The 21,795-nt window shown below is 35.0% G+C and overlaps 1 pseudogene; it reads right to left on the bottom strand.

Annotated features, from left to right (window-relative positions):
• Positions 1–9,041: 9,041 nt before the first annotated feature.
• On the bottom strand, positions 9,042–20,285 carry LOC132729956 (hydroxysteroid dehydrogenase-like protein 2; annotated as a pseudogene).
• Between the last annotated feature and the right edge of the window lie 1,510 nt (positions 20,286–21,795).

Below are 21,795 nucleotides of genomic sequence, written 5' to 3'. Positions count from 1 at the left end.
AAAAGAAGATTAGACAGAAAAGGGAAAAATTTTATGGCAAGAATTTCATAATTTGTTCCATATCAAAAAGTAACGCGGACATTGGCGAAAAAATGAAATGCTAAATATGAGGGAAAAAATGAAATACATGTATTTTGATTGTATTTTATTTATAAACTTTTAAGTTATGAGTTTTTTCAAGGAACGATTTCATGACAAAAGTTGCAACCGAATGTGAAATTATTTGTCAAAAGTAGCAAAATGTAAACAAAGGGGTATTTTGTTTTCCTACTCTTGTGAAATTTTTTTTAAATTGAAAAAATTGGTTCATAATAGGGCATCAAACAGGGATTGAACATTTTTCAATCTAATAAAATGTTGTTTTAGGAAGGCGTAGTGAAACCCCAACGTGTATTGAGCACTTCATTGCAGTATCTTAGCTATGACGGGCAACAAAAAATTTTTATTTTTTGTTTATTTCGTTTCACCCAAACGAACTTAATTATTTAACCAAAAATTTTTAAACCTTATTAACTATAAATATGGAAAAACCCCATTTTGAAATGTAACATAGGAAGGTGTAAAATTCTGATTTTTAGGAGTATTTTTTTTTATTCTTATTAAATAAAATGATGAGTGTAATTTTTGAATATATTCTGTACCAGAAAATCACACTTTTAGTAAAACGCCGCCCAAATTTGATATCATAATAAGTTCTAAAAAAACTGCCCCTTAACACCTTTTTACAAAGGCACAACATGCTACTTGTATTTTGCTCAGACTATAAAAATAATCTAGTGGCACAATCGTCACATTATGTATTGACAAAGACCGTTCTCTAGTGGCACACTAGTCAATTTATGTATTGAAAAGCCCGTAATTCAATCTAGTGGCAACATGCCCACATTATGTATTGAAAAAGCCCGTCACTAAAAACTAGTTGGCACCCATTGGGTCACATTATGTATTGACAAAGCCCGTCACTCAATCTAGTGGCACACATCGTAATTAAGTATTGACAAGCCCGGGCCCACTCAAACTAGTGGCACAATGTACTTATTTTTTTGACACCAGAACCGCATCATTTAGTGGACACATACACATTATGCATTGACAAAAAAGTCACTAAATCTAGTGCACACATGTCACATTAAGTTTTGGGACAAGCCCGTCTAAAAATAGTGGCAACATCGTCAATTATGTATTGACACAGCCCGTCACTCAATCTAGTGGCAAAACCCCCGTCAACTTATGTATTGAAAAAGGAACCGTCACTCAATCTAGTGGCACACATAGTCAATTATGTATTGAAAAAAGCCTGTAATTAATCTAGTGGCAACATCCACTTTAAATGTATTAAAAAGCCGTCACTCAATCTAGGGGCCAAAACACCTCACTTTATGTATTGCAAAGACCGTCACTCAATCTAGGGGGCACCATCGTCACTTAAGTTTTTGACCCAGCCGTCATAAAACTAGTGCCACATAGTCACATTTGATTGACACACCCCGTCACTCAATCTAGGGGCACACATTCACATTATGTATTGACACAGATCACTAAAACTGTGGCACCTAGTCAATTATGTATTGACCAGACCTTCACTCATCTAGTGGGCCAAATGCCATTATGTAAATTGACCAACCTCACTCAATTGTGCACACATAGTACATTTTAGTTTACAAGACCGTCACTCAATTTTAGTGGCACACAAGTCACATTTGAAATTGAACAGACCGTCACTAAATTAGTGGCACACTAGTCACATTAGTATTGACACAGACCGTCACTAAATCTAGGGGCACACATAGCCCACATTATGCATTGAAAAAGACCGTCCTCAATCTAGTGGCACACATCGTCACATTATGTATTGACAACAGACCCCCTTCAATCTAGTGGCCACATCGAAAACTTATTTTTGACAAGACTGTCAATCAAACTAGTGGCACATATAGTCACATTATGATTGACACAGACTGTCCTCAATCAGTGGACACATCGTCGCATTAAGTTGAACAGACCGTCACTCAATCTAGTGGCACCATAGTCAATTATGTATGACACAGACCGTCACTAATCTAGTGGCACACATAGTCACTTTAAATGTATTGACACAGACCGTCACTCAAAACTAGTGGCACACATCGTCACATTTTGTATTGACAAGACTGCCATTAATCTAGGGGCCCACACAATAGTCACATTGTGTATTGACAAAGACCGTCATAAAACTAGTGGCACAATATCACCATTATGTTTTGGGACACAGACCGTCACTAAAATCTAGTGGCACACATAGTCACATTATGTATTGACAAAGACCGTCACTAAATCTAGTGGCAAAACATAGTCACTTTATGCATTGACAAAGACCGTCACTCAAATCTAGTGGCACACATCGTCACATTAAGTATTGACACAGACCCGTCACTAAAATCTAGAGGCACACATCGTCACTTTATGTATTGACAAGACCGTCACTCAATCTAGGGGCACACATTTCACATTTGTATTGACAAAGACCGTCACTCAAATAGTGGCACACATAGTCACATTATGTATTGACACAGACCGTCACTCAATCTAGTGGCACACATAGTCACATTATGTATTGACACAGACCGTCACTCAAATCTAGTGGCACACATAGTTTATGTACTGACAAAGACCGTCACTCCAATCTAGTCACATTAAGTATTGACACAGACCGTCACTCAAACTAGCGCACAACTAGTCACATCTAGTGTATTGACACAGACCGTCACTCAATCTAGCGGCACACACTAGTCACATTATGTATTGACACAGACTGTCACTAAACTAGTGGGCACATATAGTCACATTTATGTATTGACACAGACTGTCACTGTGGGCACACAATCGTCACGATTAAGTATTGACCACATATCCGTCACTCAATCTAGTGGCACAACAAAGTTCACATTACGTATTGACAAAGACCGTCACTCAAAACTAAGTGGCACACATTCGTCACATTATGTATTGACACAGACTGTCACTTTAAAACTAGTGACACACATAGTCACATTATGTATTGACAAAGACCGTCACTCAAACTAGTGGCACACAATCGTCAACCATTATATATTGACACAGACTGTCACTTAATCTAGTGGCACTCAAAGTCACATTGTGTATTGACAAAGACCGTCACTCAAACTAGTTGCACACATCGTCACATTTTGTATTGACACAAAATGTCACTTAATCTAGTGGCACACATAGTCACATTATGTATTGACACAGACCGTCACTCAATCTAGTGGCACACATAGTCACATTATGTATTGACACAGACTGTCACTTAACATCACATTTATGTGGCTGCTCACACATGACACACATCCGTCACATTCAATGTGCCACAATAGTCACAAAGACACAGGACCGGTCACTCAATCTAGGTGCCCATAGTCACATTATGTATTGACACACATCATTCTAGTGGCACACATCGTCACATTTTGTATTGACACAGAACCGTTATGTGCACACAAAGTCACATTAGACAAAGACGTCACTCAAACTGTGTCACATATCGTCACATTTTGTATTGAACACAGACTGTCACTTAATCTAGTGGCACACATGTCACATTTGTGTATTGACACAGGACCGTTCACTCAAACTAGTGGCACATATAGTCACATATGTATATTGACAAAGACTAATCTAGTGGCACACATCGTCACATTATGTTACTGACAACAGACTGTCACTTAATCTGAGTGGCACACAATAGTTCACATTATGTATTACAAAGGACCGCACTCAAACTAGGCACACATTCGGCATGACACAGACTCACTTTAATCTAGTGGCACACATAGTTATTATGTTATTGACAACACATCGTCACATTTTGTATTGTGTTCAACTTAATCTAGTGCACACCATACTCACATTATGTATACAAAGACCGTCACTCAATCTAGTGGCACACATAGTCACAAAGACCTTTCACTCAATCTAGTGGCACACCATAGTCACATTTTGTATTGACACAGACTGTCACTAATCGTACATTGACAGTCACTCAATCTAGTATTGACAAAGTCCGTCACTCAATCTTAGTGGCACACATCATCACAGTATTATTGACAGCTGACCGTCACTCCATCGAGTGGCAGCACATCGTCATGTTATGTATTGGCACATACCGTGACGCAATCTATGGAACATTACGTCATATTATGTCATGGCACAGACCGTCACTCAATCTATATATAGTGGCACATATGTAATGCCATAGACCGTCAATCAATCTTGTTGAACATATCATCATATAATGTCTTGACACAGACCATCACATAATCTAGTGGCACATATCGTCAAATCATTTATCGAAACAGATCGTTACGTTATATCATATGACACAGACCGACGGAGAACATATTGTTAAGCAATCTAGTGGCACAGATAGTTGTGCCTTATAGTGCAATAAACCGTCAGGCTATCTTATGCCTAAGATTGTAACACATTCTAATGACATATGCTATTACATAATAATGCGGCAGAGACTTGAACACATTTAAGTGACACATACAAACAAGTTTTTAATGACACAGACTGTCACGTCATTTTGTGGCATATATTGTCACGTCACATAGTGACATATATCAACACGCCATCCAGTAGCAAACACCGTCGCAATATCGCGTCGTTCATGTATCGTCATGTTATATAGTGAGAAAGACAGTCACAAACTGCATCACACACAATCGTGTCATATAGTGGCACATTAGGTCATGGCAGCTTATGGCACATACCATCACAGCAATTAGTGGCCCAAACTCTAACAAAATATCGTCATTATGATACAAACCATCACGTATTTATGTGGCAAAGATCCTTACATAATGAAGCGGGACATCCGTCACGTAACCAAGTGGCTTCTGATCATGACATATCGAAATGAGATGCGTTTTTGTTGTTGTTGTTGTTTTTTCTACCTTCCACTATTATTTCTACAAACAGATATTATTCTACTCTTCCCTTCATTTCTATTCAGTTCAATATCTCGAATGTATTTTATTATTTTTCTGTCGTCACCTATCAAATGAATTGCATTTTATATGTTTGTAATGTCTTAGATTAGGGGGAATAAACATCATTGTGAATTAAATCAATAGAGAAAATCTCATCGAGTTATTACAAAGGCAATTTCGGAATGACAGGAATAATTAAAACACGCCGCATGGGAACGGCAAACATGGTTGTTGCAATAGCGAGAGAAACAGTTGTGTGGTAAATCATGGTCGTTTGTGTTCAATACGGGTATCATACTTACGTTCTCTGTCCATACTTATTTTTCTTGTTGAGAAAATTTTGATACGGACAAGAAGAAAGGGGACAATGATAAAAGATCGCTCACAGAATCTGCCACGAGTCTCCGGAAAATATTTCATCCGGGATAGTTTCATGAATATTTATGAAATATGGAAATACAATATCTGTTATACAAGAAAAACGGCTTGATATTAACGTTATTTTTCATAAACAGTCACCTAATACCGCGCATAAATGGTTTCAAAATTGAAGTTCCAACAGATAATAAATAATAACGTCCTCTTGCATAAATGTTTATGTTAAACATAATATCACACAGTCACTAATAATTGAATTGACATGATCGCGTTCAGAATGTTCTTTTATAATCAAATATTAATGAATTTTATAAAAATTATCTAAACATGATGTAGCACCTATGTAAATATATAGAAATACAGTGCGAAGTCATGTGACAGAAACAAACAAAACTTAAAAAAACTTTTAAAACGATAGTCTGTGCTGCATTGAGATCAAGCCAAAATCGTATTAAAATCAAAGAAAGAATAAATGATAAAAATTAAAAATATATAAAAATAAACAAACAAACAAATGCAAGAAGTTTTCTTACAGGTCGTGTTGAGTCTTTGTCGGTGCTAAAATGTATTAATATAGACTATATTTTTTAAATTTAAAATTAAAACCCCCTCAACACAGTTGTAAAGAATTCAAATATCAAGGCAACAATTAATTCATTGTATATGTTTTCTTAATATGTTTTGGAATGCGCTTTGATATTATATTACTTTAATCAATTAACCCAAGGGAGTCGTCTCCTCGGAACAATATTCCATAGGCATGTATTCCCTTCTTGTGCTTTAATTCATTCGATCTCTCAGTAAAGTCTCCCTGTCGTGTACGTCTTAATTGTATTTTCAATCAATCAATAGATAAGCCGATTATTCCATCGCGCTGTAATGTTAGATGAAATGAATCAAGCACAGATTGTAAGAAATATCATCGAAATGCGACTCTTAGGACAGGCGCGAGAAAATTTCAACTTATGAATATGTATGTCAACACTAGAACGTCAACAGTCACTAAATCACACTAATTGGAAGTCAAGAGTTGAACGTCGTCACTAAGTTAGACTCATTTGAAGTGAGCAGTTACTAAATAAAACTCATTTAAAGTTTACAGTTGTACGTTAACAGTCACTCAATTATACTTGGAAGTCACAACTTGTACATCTACAATCACTACCCACAGGTGCTCGTCCAGTCTTGGTGCCCATATAAAAAAAAATGAAGTTAAAAAAAAACACCAAAACAATCATTCTGGGTTGAGTGAAAGAAAAAAAAATGAGATTTTTTTTATTTTCCTATATACATTGTACCATTAATTCGTAGTAATGGTATATAGGGGAAAAAAATTCAATGTAAGTGTAAGTCTACAGTTGTACGCCAAGTCACAAATCAGGCACATAGGAAGTCTACAGTTGTACATTAACAGTAACTTTATCCTTTTTTTATTTTACCGCACTGACACAGTATCATTATGTCATATGGCGACTTACCAGCTTTACTCATTTGACCTCCCTTGCAATATTTCAGGTACAAAAGAGCACCCAAGTAGAATAAGTGACGTTCCGTAGGCTAGCTAGAGATTCCTCACATGAAGAAATTCATGTCCCTGTCAGGATTCAAACCCACAGCGTTGAGGCGGAAGTGGTTTGAAGTCCACGACCAGAACCACTCGGCAACGGTCACTAAATCAGAGTCTGTATGTAAATAGTCCCTAAACAGACTCTACTCATTTGAAGTCTACATACACAGTTGTATGTCAACAGCATTGGAAGCTAACAGTTTTAAGTCAACAATAGGATAATAATTTAATGCTGGCTAAGCTAACAGTTTTAAGTCAACGATAGGATATTAATTTAATGCTGGCTTAGGCGCAAAATTATGTGAACTCTAGAACATACATTCCTTAATATGAAGAGTGGAATATATAGTCTGACAAAATGAATGTTACATGAGCATTCTCATATGATATTGTAATAAACATTGTAAATGTGCTCGTATCTATGTCACCTATATATCTGCATGCTTTTATATTTCAGAGGGGAACGTAAGAAGTTAAGTGTCGTCTGGTCCTACAGGAATCAAATATCAAATAAGTGTGTCTGGGACACCAAGTCCACTGGGACTATTCCGTTACAAAAATCCAATAACATTAGCCAGTATATTTTAAGGACATTCCTAGCAGCTTATATTAAATTAAGAAGCTTCCATGAAGTAATACAGCTTTAGCATGTAGTTAGTTTCATAAAACAATACTGTAACAAAAACAAATGACTAACTTGGCCCATATTTTTGAATAAAGCAATTATCAGTGTATTTTCCAGGTCTGATAGATTGTTTACGAAAAAGGGGTTTGGGGAATACAATTCCTGAATGTAAAGAATGACATGTGATTTAAGTTACACATGCATTCATAGTACAAATATGTATATATGTCACATTTACAACAAAAGCTGTTTGGAAATAACTCATAATTTCCATGGCAGAAGAAGATGGTTAAGTTACGTTCTAGACTGAAGTGTTTATGTTAAACCAGAACCTGCCAAATGTTTGTGTTAGACTTGCTTTGCTTTCAGTTAGAACAGTCTAATCAAAATTTTAAGATTTCAATATTATTATACAGAATTTTTGAACAAGCAACAATATAGAGCCTGGTCAGACTACGGCTGGTTGGTCACTTTTGGTTCCAGCAGGGTTTTTTTTTGGTAGCAGGGTCCCGTAAATAATATTCATTGTCTATAAAAGATATCTGGTATTCAATGCATCATTGACAGATTTCTTAAGTACATGTACTACATTTCTGACAAGTTTCATATACTTAATCCTTATAATTATATTTAAAGGCCATTACTGATGGAAACTCAATCTCAATCTTAATCTCAAACATTTAGTCATATAAAACCAAGTTAGGTTTCATTTAGGTAGGCTCACAAATCATATTGATTCTTTGTTTCAAAAGTCGTTGATTTTTTTTCATTACCAGACTTAAAATATTAGCTAAACAGCTGGAAAACTTAAGTTTGCGAAATACAAACAAACATACTATAATTGGCAATTTTAAGCTAAAGCCTGATATAATAATCATTTTACCTATTTACGTATATATGTACATGTTAGCATTCCCTACAGGAGTAAACCTTTTAGAAGACCATGACATTTGAAGAACACTTCAATGGTTTATTTTGTCTTGACCTTTAAAGGTCCCAGAAATGCTTTAATATTTATTTCTCAATAGCATTTTTATTTTTGGTGTACTGTTACAATTTCCAAAAAGTTACTCATTGGCCAAATACTTGAATCATCTTCTGCTTCTGTTACTTTTTGGCTATTAGTTAAACATACCTTAAATATCCTTACGTACAACTGCTTATAGGCCAAACATGTAATGCCATTTTATTTATAATTACATGTATTTAATTTTTTAGCCTGCAATTTTCACAAGCCTATTTTATGAACTATAGTCAGATTTACCAGCGGCTCAACAAAAAAGTTCATTTGGTTGTTTAATAATGCAAATAAAGGGATGAAAACAAAACCTGCATTTATTCTTATTTTTGAAAAGTGAACTAGACAGTCGACAGATTGATGAGCAGATTCAGTGTGAAAATTTAGCATCCTGTTGTGGATATTAAACAATTTCTTCACATAATTAAAGACAAACATTGGACAAATAAATAAAAATTTACATATTATAATCAGAACTTTAATAGATAATTTAATTTTAGATAAGTATTTAATGAAATACTATAAGTATTTTTTATATTGATCAGCTGGTCCTGAGAAAAATGTCATCAATATTTAAAATTACAAATTGGACCTCATCTTTCCCATAAGTTTCTCTAATTTCATGGCTAGACCCATATCACCCTTGATTTTAAGTTTTCCCATCATAAAAGCACTAGTTGGTTTCATCTGTCCTGCAAACATTTTATTAAAGTCTCCGCTGTCCATCAACATTGTGCAGCCGGGATCTGATGGTGGCTCACCTTGACCTACTGACCCAGATCCATTTTTAAGATCAATATACCAGATACCTTCTTCAGCACCTGAAATACATCATAAATGTACATGTACATAAATGTACACAAGTTCATGTGAAAACTTGAGCTGACTACTAGTACCGGTATATAAAAATGTTTGCCAATTGTTTCCTTGTCATAAAGCAGAATTAACCCTGGCTAAGCTAATTCTATTAAATGGACTTGACTATCTTTCATCATTGAAAAGGAATAATTATAAAATATACAATGACTGAATAGCAAACAGTGCAGACAATGATCAGTAAGCACAGATGTGATGGTTTTTCTAGGTCTGCTCTGGTAACACGGGTACAGACTGAATAGTGAATAGAGCAGGCCATGATCAGTAAGCACGGATGTGATGGTTATTCACTGGTTGCACTGTTAGAATCAATTTCGACCAGCAGACTAAAGGTTAACAATTTACAATATATATTTTAAACAACAGTATCTTCCTTATAATATGATAATTAGTAAACCGGTTACAAGAATTCATTGTCAAATACCATGTCTAACTCTCTAATAAGAATGCCACTTATTACATTAAATAAGACCAAAAAGAATGTCACACATTACATGAAATAAGACCAAAGTAAGTCCCGTTATTTAATTATTGTACAATAAAGTAGAAATTATGTCAGTAACACACATGTGAACATGGTCTAATTGGAAGTCGGTTATTGGAATTTTTCACTGCATGTTTTTTATTCTTCTTTTCTGTTTTTGGATAGTTTAAACTGTGTCAAAAAAGAAGATTACTCATAAGATAACATGAATGCTCTTACATAGTAGTTTCTGATAATGATGATATTCAAAATCAACAAATTTTTAACAAATATCAATAAGAAAATTAATATGACATGCCTCCATTAACAAAGACAGAAAAGGCATATTTTTAGGCTAGCTTATATTTCTTCTTAATTCACTTTGAAAATGTGTTTACTATTTAAAACAATTTCTGAATTTCGTCACATTTAGTATTAGACTGGAAGTGTGCTGCTTAAAATGAAGAAAACCAAGGATCATATCCACTTAATCAACATCCAAACAACAAGGTATAGTAGCCTGATAAGCAAAATGTTTAACTTTGCAGCAGACAGATATTTAGAACTGATAAGTATGATGCATCCAAGGGAGTTTTGTCATCTTTAATTAAAATAAAACTTGACACCAGATTAACCTCTCCAGAGCAACACCTCTCAGCAAACAACCAAACTGGGGGTTACAGAGGCTGTACTGTAGCTCAAACAACCAAACTGGGGGTTACAGAGGCTGTACTGTAGCTCAAACAACCAAACTGGGGGTTACAGAGGCTGTACTGTAGCTCAAACAACCAAACTGGGGGTTACAGAGGCTGCACTGTAGCTCAAACAACCAAACTGGGGGTTACAGAGGCTGTACTGTAGCTCAAACAACCAAACTGGGGGTTACAGAGGTTGTACTGTAGCTCAAACAACCAAACTGGGGGTTACAGAGGCTGCACTGTAGCTCAAACAACCAAACTGGGGGTTACAGAGGCTGTACTGTAGCTCAAACAACCAAACTGGGGGTTACAGAGGCTGTACTGTAGCTCAAACAACCAAACTGGGGGTTACAGAGGCTGTACTGTAGCTCAAACAACCAAACCGGGGGTTACAGAGGCTGCACTGTAGCTCAAACAACCAAACTGGAGGTTTGCTTCACAGAGGCTGTACTGTAGCTCAAACAACCAAACTGGGGGTTACAGAGGTTGCACTGTAGCTCAAACAACCAAACTGGGGGTTACAGAGGCTGCACTGTAGCTCAAACAACCAAACTGGGGGTTACAGAGGCTGCACTGTAGCTCAAACAACCAAAGATTTTTATTGATTTTTTTTCAAATTATATCAAAATCTGACATTCAGTTTTTGTATTATACAATTCATCAAGAACTTTGTAAGAAAATAAAATGAAAATCAAAAGAAAAAAAAACAAATGATATCTCTACTAAGTATTACCAGATAATTTATGAGCAGTTCTTCTTTAAAAGTGTGGGAAGACAAACAGACAGATGGAAGACAAGGTAATATCTGATGTGCTCAAAACACTAGCTATATAGGATCTTACATTGAATTGTCACTTCATACAGACTTGAATTTTACAAGTCTAGGAAAGTGTTATTAAATAAGCCTGTGGCAAGCTTTATAACAGTGTTAGGAAAGGTCTGATTTTAATTCTATGTGCAATGACAAAAACATAAGAATTTATTTTAAGCACACGATATAACAAGAAACATGGCCATGTCATGAAACCAGGTTTTTAAACCAGAAATCATTTCTCTATTTTTATTAACAGCATCCTTGACCCTAGGGGACCCAAAACCAATGGCAAGCAAAGTCTCCCTATAAGCTTCCTATAACCCAAGTTTGATAACAATATCTTGATCCTAACTCTAGTTATTGACCAGAAACCACCTGTATGCGCCGCTCAACCCATCGCCATTGGTCAATCTTATAACCAGGAATTTTTGTATGCTGTCTCTTCATTGTCAACACTAGATGTGCAGTCTGTGTCAACACTAGATGTGCAGTCTGATTATGGTCTATATTTATCACTTATCGGTCAGTATTTATTTTGATAACTGGTTCTGTCCTAAATGAAAGATAGAAATGTTTATTTTAGATATTTAGAATGGTTAGGGTTCACAATAGTTAAACTGACATTTGTTCAGTTATGATTACCTTTCAAATCAAACTTGAACACACCGCCTACACTTTTCACCAAGTCTTCGTTCATCAAATTTTCCAACTGTTTAAACACTTGTACAGTAGCACCACCTTGTGCCGCCTTGTTTTCACCACCAAATGCTGGCTTTCCACCCTGCTCTACTATCTTTTGTCGCAAATACTCAGGGTCTTCCTCCAGGAAAAAGTCAGGCAACAGTGGTTTACCTGAAAAAATGTATAAAAACAACAGTTGTCTTACATGATGAATGCATACTTTATTTTGACTGATCAAGTAACATATTGCTCTACTCCTCAAAAAAGTTTCAAAATACACATTGTGGCTGTAGTCAGAATTCCTTGTTTTTAACCAATGTCATGATTAAACAATTTCCATATAGGGTGGACCCAAATCTGTTCCTCAGAAGGTGAATTACAAATACTATTATACAAAACTTGTAAAGTAAAATCAATAAAACATAAACAGATGTGCTCTGAAAACAATTTAAGAAAATAGTTGATCCAAAGCATAAGTGATTTCAAGAAATTATCTGAACTCAAATCATAACAGCTAATGGAAGCAGTATTAAGAAATTACCAGGACTCCAGGCATATTGGTCCATGTCAGTTATACCAGCTTTAATGAGGACCTCATCATCAATAGCAAAGTTGCCCGTATAGCTCGTATCTTTTGTCAGCATCACATATGCAGCATCAGACATGATTTCTGGCTTACGACACTGATCAGCGACCTCTGACCCTCCCCCAATCATCTCCATAGCTGCTGTATATATAGCTAGAATAAACAAACAAAACTAGACCTATCACTGAAGGTGATTAAAACCCCCACCAACAACTTTGACTTTTTGAAAAAAAAAGTAGTCTGAAGAAAAATTTGAACACAAACTATCAACTGTGTACAAAGAAATATTTCAATTAATTGTAGTCGCAACTGGGGTCTCGAAATAAGCTTGCTATACACCAAGTTTGATAAGAATATCTCATTCCTAACTCTAGTTATTGTCAGAAAACCATTTTTTCTATTTTTAGTAACACTGTAACAGTGACCTTGACCCTAGGGGGTCCAAATGCAATACCAACCCAGGTCTTCATATAAGCTTCCTATACACCAAATAAGATTACAATATCTCATTCCTCACTCTAGATATTGTCCCAAAACCATTTTTCGTAACAGTGACCTTGACCTTGACCCCAGGGGGCCCAAATGCAATACCAACCAAAGTCTTGATATAGGCTTGCTATACGCCAAGTTTGATAAGAATATCTCATTCCTAACTCTTGTTATTGTCCGGAAACCATTTTTCTATTTTTAGTAACACTGTAACAGTGACCTTGACCCTAGGGGGTCCAAATGCAATACCAACCCAGGTCTTCATATAAGCTTCCTTTACACCAAATAAGATTACAATATCTCATTCCTAACTCTAGTTATTGTCAGGAAACCATTTGTCTATTTTTCCCAACGGTGACCTTGACCTTGACCCCAGGGGGTCCAAATGCAATACCAACCCAGGTCTTCATATAAGCTTGCTATACACCAAGTTTGATTACAGTATGTCATTCCTAAGTCAAGTTATTGTCCGGAAACCATTTTTCTATTTTTAGTAACAGTGACCTTGACCTTGACCCCAGAGGGCCCAAATGCAATACCAACCCAGGTCTTCATATAAGCTTGCTATACGCCAAGTTTGATAACAATATCTCATTCCTAACTCTAGTTATTGTCCGGAAACCATTTTTCTATTTTTAGTAACGGTGACCTTGACCATGACCCCAGGGGGTCCAAATGCAATACCAACCGGAGTTTCCACATAAGGTTGCTATATACCAAGTTTGATTACAATACCTCATTCCAAACTCTAGTTATCGTCCGGAAACCATGATGTGGACCGACCGACGGACGGACGGACCGACCGACCGACCAACCGACCGACCGACCGACAAGCTGACTCCTATATACCCCCCCTAAACTTCGTTTGTGGGGGTATAAAAACATGTTTAAATATTATCTACTAAATACAAATGGGTTATGATAAATGCAACTTACAGACAACCATTAGTTTTTTACCAACAACCATTTATGCAGTAAATTACACAATTATCTGTTTGTAGAGTCTGTAAACAATCATATAATTTACTTTGTAAACTTTTAAACAAAGAAAACCTATTTCATTACAATGTTTTCAGGAAGTAGATTATAATAAGAAGTGTATCTAGCTAATTGACTAATATCTTTAATGGGATAGCTAGGTTAAACTTTGTTTATCAATCTGAAAAGCTTGTCAATGGACATAACTGCATTTAAGATATGTTTAAACAAATGATAAAAATTAACTCCCTTTCCAAATACCACTAAAACTGCTAAGTTATCTTCAAGATAAAATTTTTCAATAATATTTTAAAAAATGAAAAGTAAACTAACAGCCTTTGTCACTAGTATACAGCCAGGTCAGCCTACAATTCTTCACAGACTAAAACACTGTACTACTAGCTGACAAACTTTCATGAAATCTTCAATATTTTTAAGCTAACATTTTAACAGACAATCTTGATGGTGGTGTAATGGATTGGCCTTGCTTTGTATTTGGAATATTCTATTTGAAGTTTAAGGGATTTTCATTTCAACATTTGGCAACAGTAAAGAGCCTCAGGTAACACTCAGGTAGCAGATGTACAGGCCGGCCTGGCTTTATACTGGTGGTAATGACTTATCATTTTCAGTTCCAGCAGGTTAAGCATTGAAAGGAATGCAAGTCTTGTATACCACAAAATATTGTCCCTAAATAATATTAACAGAAACAGCTATTTATTTACCAGTAATTGTTAATATGAAATTAAGTGCTACCTTTTATGTGGAAAGCTCTTAATAATGACAAGCCTGATATTTTCAGTATATAAATCAGATCTTTCCTGGGCTTATTATGTAGGTATTTTGTACCGTTAATTAAATATGAATGAACTATCATGAAAGTGTTTGGATGGTATGTGAATATCTTGCTAGCCATTTTTGTTAATCTTTAATCAGAGTCATCGTTCATACCTTTTATCAAAATTGATATTAGAAATGTAATTACAAAAATGTACTTTGTTTATCATTATTACTTTAGTTTTAATCAATGATATTAATTCACTTATTTTCTACATCATACTTTTACAGGAAGCGTAATTTAGGACAGAAGACTGGTGCGCCTGCTAGCAACAGTCTATATTGTGTCGATGCTTTTGTTATTTTTTTTTTTTTAAAGCGTACTCTAAATATAGCTCAAATATAGAACCAGTTCAAGAATTTCAAAATGGCCACGCCCTTTCTCAAACTTGTTAGGCTAGACATGTATCGTTTGTATTTTCTGATCACAGATCAATGCTGACATTCAATCTCTGGCACAGCGCTTCACGACAAACCTAACAACAAGTACATGTAGTTCTCAAAACAGCTTATAACCACAGGACCCCGAAATTCTATCCAAAACAGAAAAATAACGATTTAAAAAAAAATCCCTATGTTTTTTTATAGTATATATAGGGGATTTTTTTTTAAATCGTTATTTTTCTGTTTTGGATAGAATTTCGGGGTCCTGTGTTATAACTAGCGTTGTAAAAGAAAGAAATATTTTTATTTTGTTACAAGTATCTAACAAATTACAACCCATTCAAAGTTTAAAAGTAGCGTTGGCTTATAGAATTGTCCATAAATGCACAATCACAAATTACGCGGATGAATATCATTTTAATCAATGAAAATGCTTTTTTTTAGCAATGTTGTTTACCGAATACTTTAGAGCGTATTACACAAATAAATCTGACTGTCAAGTAGTGGAATATATAAAAGTCAGACTGTTTTGGGGAGAAGATTTTCACTAAATTATTTACATCAGTGTTAAACAACAGGTTTATCGTGAACAAAATACCTCGAAATTAATAAGGATGGAAATTGTAAATTTAGAATTATTTAATTTTATTCAGGCTTTCTTTGTATAACTTCCCCATGGTGCAGGAGTAAGGGGTAACACACTCGTCTAGGGTGTGAGAGGTCTGGGGTTCAAATCCCAGTCGAGGCAATTTTTTCAAAATATTTTTTTAAGGAAGTAGCCACGATATGCAAGGATAAAGTGTGGCTGTCATTTAAAAATGAACATAAATGATTTTTTGATGCAACACTAGTCATGCAAAATTCCGTATGTATCAAACTCAAACTGTTATAGTTAAAAATCTAAATGCAGTCGCTGCATCGCGGTGCCTTGAAGATGAATTATAGTATATAAAACTAAACTTATACAGGAAAATACATACAGATATATAGTATGATTTAGATTGCAGCCCTACAGCCCTTGTGAGCCCTGCAGCCCCTCTCAGACTTTCCCGCATAATAGCAGAATAATTTGTATTCATTTGTGGCATTTATTATAAAAGTTTGGAGTTCATCTAATTGAATTAAACCACCTAGATTAACATCCTTGTTTTTGTTGTTGGACTGTAAGTAACTTAGACATGTTAGGTCATATGGCACCTTTCCAGCTTTACTAGTAAAGAAAAAATCACACATTGTGCATTAGTTTTAGTTAGAAGTTGGCACCTGAGTGAAACGATCATTAATATTCTTGTAGTTTGATTAGGGTAATGTTCATAGCTCAAGGTATCATAAATGTCCCAATTTACTACAGTCACACACACTTCATTTGATAAGCAACAAGAACTGTCGGAGGACAGTAACGCTCGACTATTCGAAAATTTGTCACAAGGGTGTTTCATTGAGTATAATAATGCTTACCTATATGAATACATAAAATTGTACGAAAAGGTACAAACCCTTCAAGTTTCAATACAAGTGTGAAGTTTCAATCCATTCCCTTCAGTAGTTATGGAGATACCAGCTTACACGCAAACAATAAACCATGAATTTATGAATCGAAAAAGGGGGATAATTATGCGAAAAAGTAAATCAGAGTTATGGGACTTGTGCCAATCATCTTAAATAATCACAGAGACCAAGTGTGTGAAGTTTCAATCCATTCCCTTCAGTAGTTATGGAGATACCAGCTTACACGCAAAAACTTAACCAAGAATTTCTAAGATAAAAAAGGGGCATAATTATGCAAAAAAGCAAATCAGAGTTATGGGACTTGTGCCAATCATCTTAGATAATCATAGAGACCAAGTGTGTGAAGTTTCAATCCATTCCCCTTCAGTAGTTATGGAGATACCAGCTTACACGCAAAAAAACTTAACCAAGAATTTCTAAGTCGAACCAGGGCATAATTATGTAAAAAAAGCAAAATAAGAGTTATGGGACTTGTGCCAATCATCTTAGATAATCACAGAGAACAAGTGTGTGAGTTTTCAATCCATTCCCTTCAGTAGTTATGGAGATACCAGCTTACATACAAAAACTTAACCAAGAATTTCTAAGTCGAAAAAGGGGCATTTTATGTAAAAAAAGCAAATCAGAGTTATGGGACTTGTGCCAATCATCTAAGATAATCGCAGAGAACAAGTGTGTGAAGTTTCAATCCATTCCCTCAGTAGTTTATGGAGATACCAGCTTACACGCAAAAACTTAACCAAGAAGTTCTAAGGTCCGAAAAAGGGGCATAATTATGTAAAAAAGCAAATCAGAGTTATGGGACTTGTGCCAATCATCTAAGATAATCACAGAGAACAAGTGTGTGAAGTTTCAATCCATTCCCTTCAGTAGTTATGGAGATACCAGCTTACATACAAAAACTTAACCAAGAATTTCTAAGTCGAAAAAGGGGCATAATTATGTATAAAAACGCAAATCAGAGTTATGGGACTTGTGCCAATCATCTTAGATAATCACAGAGAACAAGTGTTTGAAGTTTCAATCCATTCCCTTCAGTAGTTATGGAGATACCAGCTTACATGCAAAACTTAACCAAGAATTTCTAAGTCGAAAAAGGGGCATAATTATGTAAAAAAGCAAATAAGAGTTATGGGACTTGTGCCAATTCATCTTAGATAATCACAGAGAACAAGTGTGTGAAGTTTTCAATCCATTCCCTTCAGTAGTTATGGAGATACCAGCTTACATACAAAAACTTAACCAAGAATTTCTAAGTCGAAAAAGGGGCATAATTATGTAAAAAAGCAAATCAGAGTTATGGGACTTGTGCCAATCATCTTAGATAATCACAGAGAACAAGTGTGTGAAGTTTCAATCCATTCCCTTCAGTAGTTATGGAGATACCAGCTTACATACAAAAACTTAACCACAGGGACGCCGACGCCGACAAATGGGTGACTGCATTAGCTCGATTATTCTACAAATAGTCGAGCTAAAAATTGTATGCAAATGATAAATAAAAGTTACCTGTTCTAGGCCAGAGTGCATTTACAGCTATGCCATCATCCTTCAACTCCTCAGACATCCCAAGTACACACATAGACATACCATATTTGGCCATTGTATAAGCTTAAAACAAAATTTTTATATATTATATGTTTATTCATCTAAACAAGAAATTTTATAAATGATTTTTTATAAATATGTTAATGCAACCCTACGATGCTATTAGTTGTTTGCGTTTAGGCGCTAACCGTCTTTCAAATAAAACCCTTCACCTGATGAATTTTTAATGGACATTTCCAGGCTTCTATTTTTTAGAATGTCCATTGTATAAATATAATTTAAAATTAGGACATCCACTAGTATAAAACTGAATCAGACCTGAACTGCTGACCTGGACTCTATTACTTAGTGACAAAGGCAGCAGGATAGGGGTTAAAAACAGAAATTCACTTTGAAGGAAAACAAATGCAAACTCATTCCAGGCAAATTTAGTTTAGGGTCACTATGAATTCAAAAACCAACAAGTTACCTGTAGTCAAATCAAAACCAATAGTTCCTAGTTATGTAGCAGATTAACTTACCTACATGTCCTCTAAACCATTTTTTATCCATGTTTAATGGTGGACTTTATGTTTCAGTATATGACCATGGGTGAAGAACTTTTCTTCAAATATGGTAGACATGGCTCTTGAACTAAAACAGAAAAATATTATACTTCATTTGTTATCTAGTAGATTGATGATTTATACACACCAAATTGCTAAGTTTGAAAAAAAGACATATTAAGAACACCAAATACATGATATAATGCTACATGTCATTTAGTAAAGCTACCTGTTAGCTTGGAAATAAACAGATGAACCTATAAGAGGGCCAAACTTCTATAAACTTAAGAGGGTTCATACAGACACAATATGGGAGACAGGTTCTATACTGTTGAAAGATAAATTTTGTTATTTTGATACTTGGGGAAATCATTTATTTTGAATTTAAAAATTTTGTTCGAAGTTCAGAAAAAGGCAAATGCATTTCACATATATCAGCAGGCCTAAGGTTAATGAAAATTTACACATAAGTATGTGCCTCCCCATTCACACCCATCATGGAGGTCATCATTTTTCATTGGTGTAAGCCATAGTTCCTGTAAGGACTGATTGCACTAGCATTGTTCACTAGTATGTCTATACCTCCAAACTTGGCAACAGTTTCTTTACTACAGCTTTCTCTCTACCTCTTTTTCTTCACGGATATCAACTATACATGGCAGGCACTTTCCACCTAAAGCTTCAACTGAAATCACCATTCAACAAATACAAATATCACAGCAAAATCCTAGTGCTTAGGAATGATGGTAAGGGCAAAATGTTTGGAAAGAAGCAAGGTATGGTGGTTTAGAGAGGGGCAGTAACTAAGTGAAAACAAAGAAGCAGGTGGTAAGACGATGGTTGATCCCAGGTGGTAAGAGGAAGGTTGATCCCAGGGGTTACTGTAAACAAGTGACCTTCAAGTTGTAATGTGCTGCATTGATATTAATAATAATTCTAAATATACATCTTCAAATTGATATTTATATGCTGACAGCACAGTTTTATTTACATCCTGGCTTTCAAATTTCATTTTATGATACTATTTCCTTATTTATTTCTTTGCAATACAATGATTCATAATACATTTTTTGTATAAAAAACAGTGCAGAAAAAGGTAAAACAATATCTAATAATACATAAGAGATGTACAACCCTCTTGTGCTGCTGTATATATCGGTACCAGTAGTAATAGGGTAGGTGTTGCAGTTTTAGGGCCCCTATAACATATTAGCTCCTCTTTTGCTGCCTTTAAGGCTATACTTTTCCCTATTCCTCTACTTGCTCCAGTGATGAATAAGGTTTTACCTGCTAGCTTTCTGCAATGTTTCATATAATTTTCATATATCAATTATATTAAAATGCTTTATCACATTATGCCTCAGAAATGAATAAATTTTTACTTTTTTAGAAAGTGCAAACATGTGAAAAATCAGAAAGGTTGATTTCTAGCTCAACTTTGAAAATGGGGCATAGGGGTCAAAAACTAGGCCACTGAGCCCATTGTTAACATTAATTGTTAATATTTTCAGCCCAAATATTTTACAAATCATACTTTTCTTACTAATTATTTTACATTTGGCACTAATGTACTGCCAAATGTAAAATAATTAGTAAGAAAAGTATGACAAGAGGGCCATGATGGCCTTTATATTGCTCATCTGTTTATTAAGGTGCGAAGATAATGTTAGCAGATAAAATTAAATAATCTTAAACTGGTATCATAACATTCATATCTGCATCTGAAAAAGTGCAAATGTAAACAAGGTTTTCCAAAATATGGGCTCAGTGGCCTAGTTTTTGACCACAGATACCCAACTTTGAACTTGACTTAGAAATCATTAAAACAACCTTGACGTGACAAAATTTCCAGATTTGGGGCTGAAAATATATTAACTAATTAATGTTAACAATGGGCTGCAGTGGCCTAGTTTTGACCCCTATGCCCCATTTTCAAAGCTGAGCTAGAAATCAACATAAACAACCTTTCTGACCAATTCCCAGGGACATTAGAGCTAAATTGCCTCCAGAGTGTTGGTTTAAACATATTTATTTAAGCTCGATTGCGAAACAAGTTCTTCCAATCTATATTAATCACTTTCGAGTTGGCTTCCTGGAACCAGCCAGTACTGGGTGTCGTATGAAGAAACATGTCGTGCCCCGAGTAGGGCTCGAACCCATTGATCTCTGGTTGAGAGGCAGACAGCCTTAACCCCTAGGCCACCGCTCCACAGTGTTACATTGTTTTTTAATATTTGGGCTGTGTGACCTATTTTTTCACCCCAGATGACCCATTAGAACTAGAATTCGTCTAAACAACCTTTCTGGTCAAATTTTCTGGTATTTGAGCATTACAGAGATTATTTTTTTTGCTCCAGTTGTAAAGTAGAATTCCAATTACAACAGGTTATATAATTCATTTTTATAATATTGTATAATATTACTCAAGAAGTAAATCATATAATAATCTTCATACATATTTTTTTAAAGAAATATTAAGGGTTTAAGCTTTGTTACTTTAATTTAATTTAAGTTTAGTTTAAAGTTTAATGATATCAAACATGTACTGTTTTATAGACATTTCATTCTTTTTCATACACTAGTTTTAATGTGATTATAGTTGTATTAAGCAACATTGTAGAAATTATTGAACACTCTGTAACAGTAAAACTTAACTTAGCATGGCTAAGACTCTTTAAATCAACATAGAATGTTCTACTTTTCTTATTTTTACAATTTAGTGAGAAACATAGTGTTAATTTAGCATTTCTGCGTGATTGTATTATATGTTTAAGTACCTAAATCTATTTTAGAATACAAAGGGTTTAA

Source organism: Ruditapes philippinarum, unplaced genomic scaffold, assembly GCF_026571515.1.
Source record: "Ruditapes philippinarum isolate M1 unplaced genomic scaffold, ASM2657151v2 ctg14881_1_1_1_1, whole genome shotgun sequence".
Classification (NCBI taxonomy): Eukaryota; Metazoa; Mollusca; class Bivalvia; order Venerida; family Veneridae; genus Ruditapes; species Ruditapes philippinarum.
Note: the sequence above shows the minus strand (reverse complement) of the source record. Positions and strands in the feature narration are given on the sequence as shown.